A 12,750-nucleotide genomic window follows, 5' to 3' on the forward strand; every position below is an offset into this window, starting at 1 on the left:
AATTAAACAGTATGACCTGTGTTTAGTCTTGAAGATACCTAAGAAATAACAGTAATAACAGCTAATAAGAGTGGTTTATTTATGCATTTACTCTGAGCCATGTCATGTGGTTAAATCACTTTATCACCTTATTTAATTCTCATTTCAACCTTATGAGCTAAGAATTATTAGTCTCCTCATTTTATAGATGAAAAAAATGAAGGTTTAGAGAGATTAAAGAACTTGCCCAAGACACACAAGTAGTAAGTGGTGAAGCTGGGATCTAAGCCCACGTGGTCAGCCCCAAAGCCTGGGCTTCTGCCATATCCTTCACATGGACATTTCAATCTCTTTCCTTGTGGCCTGGGTGCCCCCAACACAAACCCTGGCCATATGCAGAGTTTTCTTTAGCAGCCTCCTATCTCTCTCCCACATCCTCCTGTCCCTTTCCTTGGGCCTGTTGTGTTCAACGGGCTTTCTGAGGTCTCTTCTCTTCCCTCCAGGTAAGTCTGCAGATTCCTGAGGCCAATCAGACAACCTCTTGTGGACTTAATGGCAGGAAGCACAAATGCTAGGATTGCCAATAGCTTTTGATTAAAATCTCAATCTTGGAAAATTTAGACTGGAAGCATTGTTTTTCTAAGAGCTGCTTGTGGAAGGACGGTCCCCTAACAGGGACACTCACCTGCCTGAAGGGACTTCTGATCACAGAACTACAGTGCGCACGCACACACATTCTACAGAAGGAGGGAGTGTCTTTTAGAGAGAGTTAAAAACCTACCCAAGTAGTGAGCTAGGAATAGGCATAGACTACTGCTGCTTAACTGAAGCCCAATTTGTCCAAAGATAAGAAATTTATTATAAAAGGGGCCATCCTGCCCTAGCTGGTTTGGCTCAGTGGATAGAGCATTGGCCTGCGGACTGAAGGGTCCCGGGTTCGATTCCGGTCAAGGGCATGTACCTTGGTTGCGGGCACATCCCCAGTAGGAGGTGTGCAGGAGGCAGCTGATCGATGTTTCTCTCTCATCGATGTTTCTCACTCTCTATCCCTCTCCCTTCTTCTCTGTAAAAAAAAAAATCAATAAAATATATTAAAAAAAAAAGGGGGCCATCCTTATGATCTATAATAATAAAAGTGTAATGTGCTAATTAGACCAGACGTCCTTCCGGACGAAGCTGGAGCTGCGAGGGAAGCCTGGGTCCCGGTGCCTTCCGGCGGCCAGAGGGAAGCCCGGGTTTCAGGTGCCTGCCAGAGCCTGGAGGGAAGCCTGGGTCCCAGGTGCCAGAGGGAAGCCAGTGATGGCAACCAGGGGATGGAAGGCCTACACTTGCACGAATTTCGTGCATCGGGCCTCTAGTTAGTTAATAATTAGCTCTGCATTGCTAACCCTGCTTATTGAGACTATGTTGGATCCAGTTAAAAATAATCACTTCTCACTTTTTCTAGTCTTAGTGCTCTCCTCAAAACTGACTATACAGGGAGCCAGCACGAAGGAAGTTCACATGTGAGGTATCTGTGGTCCCGTGAGTGAACATCCAAGGTGCGAACAGTCTCTAATACAGCTGTCTTTCTAGAGAGATCTCCTGCCCAGCCTGTTTATCAGCTAAGTAACTGAAGACAATCCCTTTAGGCATGTTTCCCCAGCTAGAAAACGATTTAAAAAAAAAAAAAGAAATTTACAATAGTTGCTGTAAGAATTTAATGAGAGTATATACACAGACACACCTGGTACATTCCCAGGAACATGCTATAAATTTATTGACTGATTATCAATGTGATTCGCACTCAAATTTTACCAAATGCTAATAAAGATAATGTTATCTCTGGAGTTACATACTGAAATACAGATGATTTTTATTTTCTATTTTTCTATAACTTCCTATTTTTCTTTCAATTAGTATATGTTATTCTTATAATTAAAAAAAGATGATTTTTTTAACAAAAGTTCTTTTTAGGGCAGGTAACTTCTGATTGGTGTTTGGGGAAAATGTTATCAGAATAGACTTACTTATAATAAAATTTTAAAAACTGGGAGTCCCTGAACTCTCTCTGAAGAGAGTTTTCTATTTCAATCAAGGTTCTCTTGAAGGAAAGAGGCATAGTGGCTGGAGAAAACAAATTCAGGTAACATGAAAGAAGTTATTTTAGGGCAATACTTGCCACCCTTTTCCTTTCTAGAAGTTTGCCCTAGAGTTAGTTCAAAAATGTTTTCATAATTTTGTGTTTCCTTTTCTCAATTCAACCAGTCTTTTCTGAGCACCTGCTATTTTCAGGCATAGTGCTGGGCATACAAAGGAAATACAAAGAGACTGAGGTAAAGTCCTTACACTCAGAGTTTATTTCAATCCTTTCTTAGACTTTAATGTCTGTGATCTGTTTTCAAATAGGCCAGCCCCACCTCAAAAATGGGGGAATAAATTAAATAAGATTGGCAAAATACTGAGAAGTACTAAAGCTAGGTGATAGGTATGAGAGGGTTCATTTGCTTTTTCTCTCTACTTTTGTATATGCTTGAAACTTTACATAACAATAAAAGAAAAAATCTAGTAAGGAAGACAAGCTATAACAAAAGGTAAATCGGGCCCGGCTGGCATGGCTCAGGGGTTGAGCATCAACCTATGAACCAGGAGGTCATGGTTCGATTCTGGTCAGGGCACATGCCTGGGTTGGGGGCTTGAGCCACAGTAGGGGGCATGCAGGAGGCAGCCAATCAATGATTCTCTCTCATCATTGATATTTCTATCTCTCTCTCCCCCTCCCTTCCTCTCTGATATTAATAAAAATATTTTTTAAAAAAAGATAAATCTGCATGGATGATAAGTATCATTCTTAGAGAAACTTTACACACACAAATTTCGCACCACCGTGAGGGGTGGGAAGGAGAAACAGAAGGTGTCACTCCGTAAATATTTACTAAGCACTTCATCACCAGGAAGAAAAGATGTGGTTTCCATTCAGCCGCCAAAGGTGCCAAAATAGCATTCTGATGTTTCTAAATTCATCTGGTAATCCTGAAGACATCTCAGAGTGGGCACGCTGTGGCCCCAGGCACACGATCCTACTCCCTTGGGTTTCTCTGGGGCAGCCCATGGAGAGGTTGAAAACTGCCACTCTTTTCACTCCTGCAGAGTTTCTGAGAGCTGACGCTTTTTCCCACATTGTCCTACCTTCCTTGGGCCTCTGGTAGTCACTCTTCTGATTATAGCTCCTTTACATGGGTTCTGAATAATCATTGCCCAGACCCTAAAGAAGCAATGGTTCTTTGGTTGGAGGGCAAAGGTGGGCTAGAAATAGCCATTTACATGTACAAGCCATTTAAACTCAAAGACTGAGCTCCTAATGGCCAAACCCGGAAGCATCTGAGCAAGAAAATAATGATGGTGTGGATGAAAATCTGTAAGAAATCATAAATTCCTAACTGGGCAAGTCATGGTGGGTAGTCACACCTCAGGCCTATAACTTCTTTACTGAAAGCTTATTAAACAATCCTTGTCCATTGTTCTGGTGCATGTAGGTTAACACACCTTGGAAATGCCAGGTGTGTTAACCTTTGAGGGAAAACAGAATTTTAACTATCCTGTAATTCAAGATAGTACATAATCTTAACTATCCTATAATCCAACCCCGCCTTGCTTTCTCCCACCTTCATGTAATCTTCCTTATGTTCTCTCCTTAATTTCAAATACATAAAAGAAACGACAAAACTGTTATTCTCCAAAGCATCTGAGGCCTTGCTTTCTAGCAATAGTCAGTTTGGCTCAAATAAATTCTTATAAAAATTCTCTATATGTTTGGATGTTTCTTATGTGGACAACAGCATTGTACTGTAACCTTCAGAATAAATTGAATATCCATAAGTTCACAATGATATAAATGATCAAATTGAAGCATCCATCTTATATAAAAACTGCTGTTTGAAATTTTAACCCTACTATTTGGCTTCTGTAAATGCTTGCTTGCTTAAATAATACGGAAAATAAGACTACTCCCACTTCAGAGAGGCCATTAAACCTTCCCTGGACGAAGTTATCAGTGCTGGCACCAGGCCAAGCCTTTGGTTGAGGTCTCAAGGCCCTAGCACATAGGAGCTCTTTAAGAACTTGCAAAGGGGGCCGGAAACACCCCATATTTGGGAGACAAAGAAGGTAAAAACATATAAATAGGGAAAGTTCCTCCATGTTGGGGCCCAGAATTTGAGAGACATTTTCCTCTGGACCCGCGCGTAATAAATGTAACTCCATCTCTCTAAGTATTGCTTGGTTCTTCTCTGGTTTTCTGTAACAAAATAAACTTCCAATTAATAAGGAAGCTGGAGATGAAAAAAATCACCATTAGGCAACACCACTGCACTAATTGTTGCAGACAAGAACCACCATGCGTGCTCAAATTAATGGGTGAAAATTTGAGAAGAAATAGAGTTTGAAAGTCTCAACATATCTCCCCCAGGATAATTATTAACTACAAAAGAAAAGACAGCTAACTTTATAGGGAAGAAACTTAGCAAATATCACCTTAACTAAGTGATCAAAGTTAATATCACCCGTGATAAGACCTCTCAACTTCATCAATCAGTGGTCATATGACACTCTCTCTAATAGATACTCTTCTATAAAACTTTATTCTACAAAATAATTAACTGATACTCTTCAAAAGGGTCAAAATAATGAAAGACAGGAAAAAAAAAAACTGGAACTATCTCAAACTGGAGCAGACAAGGGGAAATAACTAAATGCAGTTAGTAGTGTCCTGGATGGAATATGGAAACAGAAAAAAAAAATCGTTTGGAAGCTAGAGTAGGTGCGATTACCGCCTCCGCCTCTGCCATCGCCTCCTCTGTTCTCTGCTGCCCAGAGAGTGAAGCGGGGCTCTGGAGTCACCAAGGAGCCCTATTTGCTGATTGAGGACAAGACCATGGAGCTCGCGATCCACTACTCCATTGACCCTTTCTTCCATTTCTCGGTGGCTATCCTTTGCCACTGACACTATGGTGGGTATAGGGATTGCTTTCTGTCTTTCAACAGTTATTGGAGTGCATGTTTGGGATTTGTGGGAGAAAGCTGGATACAGTAAATAGAAAGAATCTTGGAAGCTGTTTGATAGCTGTCTCTTCTCAGATTAGAATGAAAGGGATACCCTCATTCATTGGATTGGTGGATCTGAAGTACAAAATAATTTCTAGGTAAGTAATGAGACATCACCTATGATCATCTCCAAAAAGAGGCCATCAGAAGGAAACTATCAAAAGGAAAAAAACCTGTGTATTAAATTCTGACCAGTGGTCTGAATCAGATCAAGCGGAAGTTGTGGAGCACCTTGTTTCCCAGAGGTCGTTAGTAACATGGACATACTAACTTGTACCTGAAGCCCATGCTGCATGGGGACTTCATTACCACTTTACCAGAGCAAAGCTTAGATCACAAAGCAGGAAACATTCTTTCCTACCTGGATGCCAGGTCTCTGTACGTGGCAGAGCTGGTATGCAAAGAATGGCAGCAAGTGATCTCCCAAGAGATGCTTTGGAAGAAGCTGATTGAACGAATGGTGGGCACTGACCCTCCCTGGAAGTGACTTTCAGAAAGAAGGGGGTGGGATTGGTGCCTGTTTAAAAATAGACCCACAGCCCTGGCCAGGTGGCTCAGTAGGTTGGAGCATCATCCCATACACCAAAAGGCTGCCGGTTCAATTCCCAGTCAGGGCATATACCTAGGTTGTGGGTTTGATCCCCAGTCAAGGCACATACGAGAGGCAACTGATCGATGTTTGTCTTTCTCTCTCTCTTCCTCTCTCTCTAAAATCAATAAACATATCCTTAGCTGAGGATTAATTAATTAATTAAAATAAAAATAGACCCACAGGTAGCTCTCCCAATTCACTTTATAGACAACAGATTCTAACTGCTAGTGTGAACCTCACAACTTGTAGAGGATTCAGTGCCCCTCTGAAAATAGTGAAGGTGTCTACTGTTCACACTATGATGATGAAAAAAATTATCAATGGCCTACGAGATAATTCTATTAAGATTTGGGATAAAACCAAAGCGTGGATGTTTGAAAGTGTTAATGGTGCACACGGGCTCTGTCCTTTGTCTTCAGGATGACACGTATCATTGTGACTAGCTCTTCAGACTCTACAGTGAGGGTCTGGGATAGTAACATGGATGAAGTTCTGAACACGCTGATCCACCATAAGGCTGGACTGCACTTACACTTCAGCAATGGGCTGATGGTGACCTGTTCCAAGGACAGCTCCAGCGCTGTGTGGGACATGGCTCTGCCAAACCGGTTTCACTCTACTCCTGGTTGCCCACTGCACTGTCAATGTAGCAGACTTTGATGATAATACACCATATCTGCCGCTGGTGACAGAACCATCAAAGTCTGGAGCAGGAATACCTGTGAATTTGTTCGTACTTTGAATGGGCTCAAGCAAGGCATTGCCTGTCTCCAGTACAGGGACCGGCTGGTTGTTAGGGAATCATCAGATAGATCATACCATCAAGCTATAGGATATTGAATGTGGCACCTGTTTAAACGTTCTAGAGCAGTGGTTCTCAACCTTTCTAATGCCGCGACCCTTTAATACAGTTCCTCAAGTTGTGGTGACCCCCAACCATAAAATACATTCCCTCCCACGTGTTACTAAATTAATTTCTATTTTTAAGAAGTTGAGTCTAAAAGTGTAAAAAAATAAGCCTCCACTCATAAGGTAGATTTGTAAGCTTGACAGCGGTTATGAAAGTGATTTCTCTTTCACCGTTCTCCATCTTACAGTGTTACTAGCAAACTGGTTAGGCAAGTCCAGGGGTGGGAGTAAAAGGGAGAGAAGGAAGCAATTCTTCAGAACGAGTGGACTTTCTGTTGTTGTTTAATATAAAGTTCTTGTTCCTTAGAAAATCAAGGCATTTGAATATGCACACAAACTTTGGATAGTGCCTAAATACAGCAGAGGACTTGGGCACCCAAGGAATTCTGAACTTCCGGGATTATAGTAATTTGCAACTGTAAATCACTGTTATATTTGTGTTTTAAAGTACTAGGATAGTTTAATTCTAACTTGTAATTAGTTATGCTTGACAATTTGAAATAAGTTTGTATCAGAACAGCTACATCATGACAGCTTTGGACTATATATGTGCTTAATAAAAAACAGTTAACCTCTGCCCAAAAAATTGTTAAGTGATGTCAATAAATCAAATATGAGTATTATGCAGTACATCTAATCTGGCTTCATGCAATTGTTACTTTAGCTACTAATTCAAAACCAATACTCTTAATAGTGTTGCAATACTCTGAAAAAAAATATATCATCAGCAGGAAAACTGATGAAATTCAAATAAAGTCTGTAGTTAATTGAATTGCTAACTGAACCACGGTTATGTAAGGGGCTATATTAGGGGAAGTTGAGTGAATTCTCTGTCCCATTTTTGCAACTTCTCTCTACGTCTAACATTAATTAAAAACTAAAAGTTAATATTAAAAAGTTGGAGACTGCCCTGGCTGGTTTGGCTCAGTAGATAGAGCATCAGCGTGCGGACTGAAGGGTCCCAGGTTCAATTCTGGTCAAGGGCACATGCGCGGGTTGAGGACTCAGACTGGGCAGGAGGCAGCCAATCAATGATTGTCTCTCATCATTGCTGTCTCTATCTCTCTCTCCCTCTTCCTTCCTCTCTGAAATCAATAAAAATATTTTTTTAAAAAGTTGGAGACTGCCGAAACCGGTTTGGCTCAGTGGATAGAGCGTCGGCCTGCGGACTGAAAGGTCCCGGGTTCGATTCCGGTCAAGGGCATGTACCTTGGTTGCGGGCACATCCCCAGTGGGAGGTGTGCAGGAGGCAGCTGATCGATGTTTCTCTCTCATCGATGTTTCTAGCTCTCTATCTCTCTCCCTTCCTCTCTGTGAAATATCAATAAAAAATATATTTTAAAAAAAAAAAGTTGGAGACTGAGTATAAACAAACATATGGGAGTAAAATAAATTTAATTCTCAAAGGGAATCACTGATTTACGTATTCCTATGACCTGACACATCACTGATGCTGAATTTGGTAAATAATAAATTACTTTGTAGGATATGATAGTTAAAATACATAAGGACACTACTAAAACAGATGGAACAAAAAAAAGAAAAAATAATGTTTACGGAAGGAAAAACATTAGCTGGGTGTAAAATTACATTTTGGAAAGATTTTAGAAAATGAAAAAGCTTACCCAGTGCCACTCCCTTCAGTTTACTAACACAAGTACTCTCCTAAGGGTAGAGGGCCCTATCTCTAATAAATGGCACTTTCTTTTGGTCATGCCCACCACCTTCTGCTCCTCCGTCACTAAGTACTCCAAAGGAGTCCTCTCCTCTTCCCTGACTCCAAGAGGAGTTACTACTTCAACTGCCCCTTCCTCCCTGACTCCAAGAGCACAATGGAGCAGGATTCCTGCATCTGGGCAAGAGATGCCGGATGGTCCTTGTTGGAGAGTGGGAATTTTTGAGCACTACTGAGGCCGTGGACTATGCCCTAGATAGTTGTCAGTGCTGACATCAGGCTAGGCCTTGAGATATGGTCTCATGGCCCCTTCCCAGCACGTAGGCCTTCTTTCACAGAACACTGTCAGCTTTCTGAAGAACAGGATGACCCTGTGAATAACATGGTTGTCAATGGCATGATCCTGACGTTGCTTAGGAAAAACTGTTTTGTCTTGGGTTACTTGCTCAAGGATGTGGTTAATGTGCATAAAAGTGGTCCTGCACAAAGGGTAGGGGCTGCTCTCTGGACTCCCTGCGTGGAGAAAGGCAGAGCAGTCGCCGGCCGACTGGCCGGCCAGCTGGCCGGCTAATAAAGGCTCCCTAAATTTTAATTTGGTCTGGGCTCCAGTGGTCATTCACTCGCGCTCGCTCCACAACAGTCCTGTACCACCCATTTTACAGCAAGAGTTGTCATAAAACAGTCAGGAAACATGAAGTAAATTTAACAAGCAAGGCACTGCAATTGTTTTATATAGTATATGTCATGCAGCATAATGGAATTCATAATTTTCTGATGGGAGGTTTAATGGAGGTCCAATGTATACTTACGAGTCATTTTCAGCTACCCCACAGAGCCCTGCAGAGGGGTCAGAGTTCCCTTTCTACCGTCAGTAGGGACACTTGGATGAGAAGTTCTGAGAAGGCCTGAGGTAATAGGAAAAAAACAGCTCTGAAGTCATGAAGAACGGAGCTCAAATCTTGTTAACAGACATAATAAATGGCTCTGGGCAAGTGACCTACGTTTCTGAGTCTGTTTTGCCACTTATTTAAAAAGCATTTTTCAAAACGAGTTTCCAAGAGTGCTTATATATCTAATACAGAAGGGAATCTGTTTAAATTGCAGATTCCTGAGCCCTACTTTCAGAGAAGCTGGGCCTGGCACTCAGGAAAATAAATTTTTTTAAAATAAATTTTTAACAAGCTCCTCAGGTGACTCTTACTAGTATACACATTAAAGTTTGAGAACCACTGAAATAAGAGAATGTGCCTGAAATGCAATAGATCCTTCAGAAACGTCAACTTTTCCTGGTGAGGAAAAGCAGTACAGATATGTGAAAATTAAATTTTAAAAATGCATTTGAATAGTTTTTTACTCCATCAACCATATACTTTCATTAAAATGGTGTTTAAAAAAACGTAACTATGTGGGAAAGTACTCATAATGGCTAAGTTAAAAAAGAGAATATAAAAAATGTACATAAAATATAACCCCAATTATGGTGTGTGTGCATGTCTTTTATATATAAAATGCCAGAAAGAATCACGGATGGTTGTTTCTTCATTACAGAATTAAAGAAATTTTATTTCTTCTGTATCTTCTAATTTTTTCTAAAATAGTGTTTTATGATCATAAGCAATGTTTTTTGCAGGCAAAATGACTACATCATTTTCCTTTAAAATACATTAAAATTTTGGGATGACACAAGAGAAAGGGATTATAACTTTCAGTCACATAAGTTTGTCAGCAATTCATTCAAATAACCTTCAAGGAAATCTGTTCTAAAGAGACCCCAACAACCCATATCTCAAATAAAAACCTCAGAGGCTATAAGAATTTTCAATGCCAGAGAATCCTGTGGTCTGTGTTTGAAATTACTATTCCTAAAATCCACCCACAGAGAGTTTCATTTCAAAGGCTTTTGGTGACGCCAGGGAATCCATATTTTCAAAAGGAACCCAGGTTGGTTTGAGAAACCATTGTGCATTGATGGATTAAAAAAAAGAGAGAGAAGAAAACCACCACTGATTTGCTCTGGATGTTCCCACTTTTGAGTACAAAAATCTTCAAAGAGATGGTTAGTTCCTAAATCATTTGCATGCGTCTCTGGAAAAAGCACACATTAAATAACACTCAACTTAATGTAGATACTAAATACTTATCCTATCAAGTGGTATATAAAATAACAGAGCTGGTTTTATTCTCTCCCCCAAGATTGTGGTCCAACAGTGTACTTCTCTTTAACAGATGTTTCTGATTTGATCAAAGCATGAATCATGAAAGTGTTTGCAATTTCATGAGGCTTAAAGACCAACTCTGTTCTAGAAGATAAAATTTCAAAAAGATATATGATGGTCCAATACAGCATTATCTCCTCCCCTAAGAGACACATTCCAGCCCTCCTGCCCAGGCCAGGTGCCTAAAACAGTCCTCTGTCCCTCTTTTTAAACCCAATCTCTCAATCTGGACCCTGAATCCTATTCATCCCTAGTCAAGATTCCTTGACTTTACTGCATTTTCAATATATTATTTTCTTTAAAAATGTAGAAATTTTAAAATTCAACAACAGCCCGGCCAGCATGGCTCAGTGGTTGAGTGTGGACCTATGAGCCAGGAGGTCACAGTTTGATTCCCGGTCAGGGCACAAGCCCGGGTTGTGGGCTCAATCCCCAGTATGGCGCGTGCAAGAGGCAGTCAATCAATGATTCTCTCTCATCATTGATGTTTCTATCTCTCCCTCTACCACTTCCTTCCTCTCTGAAATCAATAAAAATATATTTTTTTAATTCAACAAGAAAAAACTCTCCTCAACCCTCAAATTACAATATTTTCCCTCTTCCTTTCCATCATCAAAGGGCTGGAGAGGTCTCCCAGTGCTTGGCCGCCTCCGCAGCCTCATCCCTCACCCACTCTTGAACCCTTCAACCGGACACACGCCCACCGGTGGATACCTGCTGTCCTAAGGCTACCAACCCAAAGGCCTTTTCTCAGTCCAAATCCTCCTGAACTCTTTTTTTTTTTCTCAAACCTAGGTTTAGCCCTAATGGAAGATCAACAGACAGCCACAGACAGACACTGGACGGACACAGAGCCTGACGAAGGGCAGGTGTCTCAGAAGTACTCATTTTTTAAATGTTATTTTCCCAATTACACTTAACATTCAATATTATATTAGTTTCAGGTGTACAACATAGTGTTTAGACATTTATACCCACCTGACACCATACATAGTTATTACATTATTGACTGCATTCCCATGCTGTGCATTACATCCTGTGACTATTCTGTAACACCAATTTGTATGAAGTACTTTAAAATCCAGCTAGTTCTCACCACTGCTCCGCCCCGCAGGCCCCAGGCTGCGATCAACAGTCCATTTCTAGGTAAAAACCTGAGGAAGGAGGGCTCCGATGAACCAGGGGCTTTTTCACGTTGATGTGCCCGCTGGGAGAGAGGAGCTGGGGGTGGAGGGGCACGACCCCCAGAACCCTGAAGCCCGGCCTGGGAGGATGTGGGAGGAACCCCGGAATCTCTTCCTACCTGGAAGCATCTCGCCTGGCTCCCCGCCGGCGGCTGAGCGATCTCGCCGCAGTGGCGCCCGCCCCGGAGCCGGGGCTTCCCGGCCAGTTCGGCCTCCGCAGGCTCCCGCCCGGCCCGGCCGCTCGGGCTGCCGCAGAACAACCCCTCCGAGGCCGGGCCGCGCCAGCCCACGCGCGCCCAGGCCCGGCCCGAACCCCACCTGCCGTCCGGAAATGCTCAGGCAGCGCCCCGCCGCCCTCCGCACGGAATCGCGCCTCCCGGCACCAGTGGAGCGCAGGCCGGGCGTACTCACCCGGACGCGGCAGCAGAAGGCGCCGCTGGGAGGAAGGAGAGGCAGTGAGAAGCGTGGGGACCGCCCTGCATCCCCGAGGAGGCTCCGGAGCGCCGGCTCCGCCCCCGAGGGCGGCTGGTTTCTCCGCCGCTAGCGTGGAGCTCCACCCCGGGTCAGACTGAGCCCACCAGGACGCTGGAAGGAGCTCCCCGGGCGTGGAAGGAGCGGCGGATGGCATGTCCTTTAAGTGAACTTAAAGCCTGGAGCCAATACTGCACGAGGTGCTGGGCGCTTCCTCAATTCCCTCCCCGTTAAAGCTCACAAAGCGCTGGGAAGAAGAGCCAAACCCGAGCCCCCGCGTGGAACAAGACCATGAAGAGCACTGAAGAGTGTCAAGTGCCCCGGGCACTAGGCGCCAACCATAGAAACTCGGTCTGGAGAACGCATCCTCCACTTAGTCCCAGAGGATCCAAGCAAATACAAGTTCACATTTTAAAAAAACATCCGCAAGCACAAAGGCCCCACATAAGTAAGTGTCAGTCAGCAGAACTAATACCGAACAGATTTAGAATTGTCTAACAAAGAATACATGAGAGTTTAGTTTTGTTTTTTGAAAATTTCAAAAATACAGTGTTGATAGAGTACCGTTACATTGGAGAAATCTGACAGATACATACGCAACGTTAATTTAACCAATAGTACAATTTGGCCATCACACATGAT

The 12,750-nt window shown here is 42.6% G+C and overlaps 1 protein-coding gene and 1 pseudogene across 5 annotated transcripts in view; one reads left to right on the forward strand and one right to left on the reverse strand.

Moving 5' to 3' along the window:
* B4GALT4 (beta-1,4-galactosyltransferase 4) overlaps positions 1-12,131 on the reverse strand; it is a 38,948-nt gene extending 26,817 nt beyond the window's left edge. Inside the window, exons 1-2 of one of the 4 annotated variants that reach the window (XM_080656807.1) lie at positions 12,049-12,126; positions 9,047-9,142 (exon numbers count right to left, since the gene is read on the reverse strand). The gene's annotated coding sequence lies outside the window, so the exon portion shown is untranslated. Of the gene's footprint in view, positions 1-9,046; positions 9,143-11,756 lie in introns of all 4 variants that reach the window. The other 3 variants (XM_080656806.1, XM_080656809.1, XM_080656808.1) reach the window with 3 other exon arrangements.
* LOC308241263 (F-box/WD repeat-containing protein 11-like) lies at positions 5,181-6,493 on the forward strand (annotated as a pseudogene). The gene is made up of 2 exons: positions 5,181-5,610; positions 5,840-6,493. The product of its transcript is annotated as an F-box/WD repeat-containing protein 11-like (transcript).
* Positions 12,132-12,750: the final 619 nt, after the last annotated feature.

The sequence above is a fragment of the Plecotus auritus genome (genome assembly GCF_963455305.1).
Source record: "Plecotus auritus genome assembly, chromosome: 2".
NCBI lineage: Eukaryota > Metazoa > Chordata > Mammalia > Chiroptera > Vespertilionidae > Plecotus > Plecotus auritus.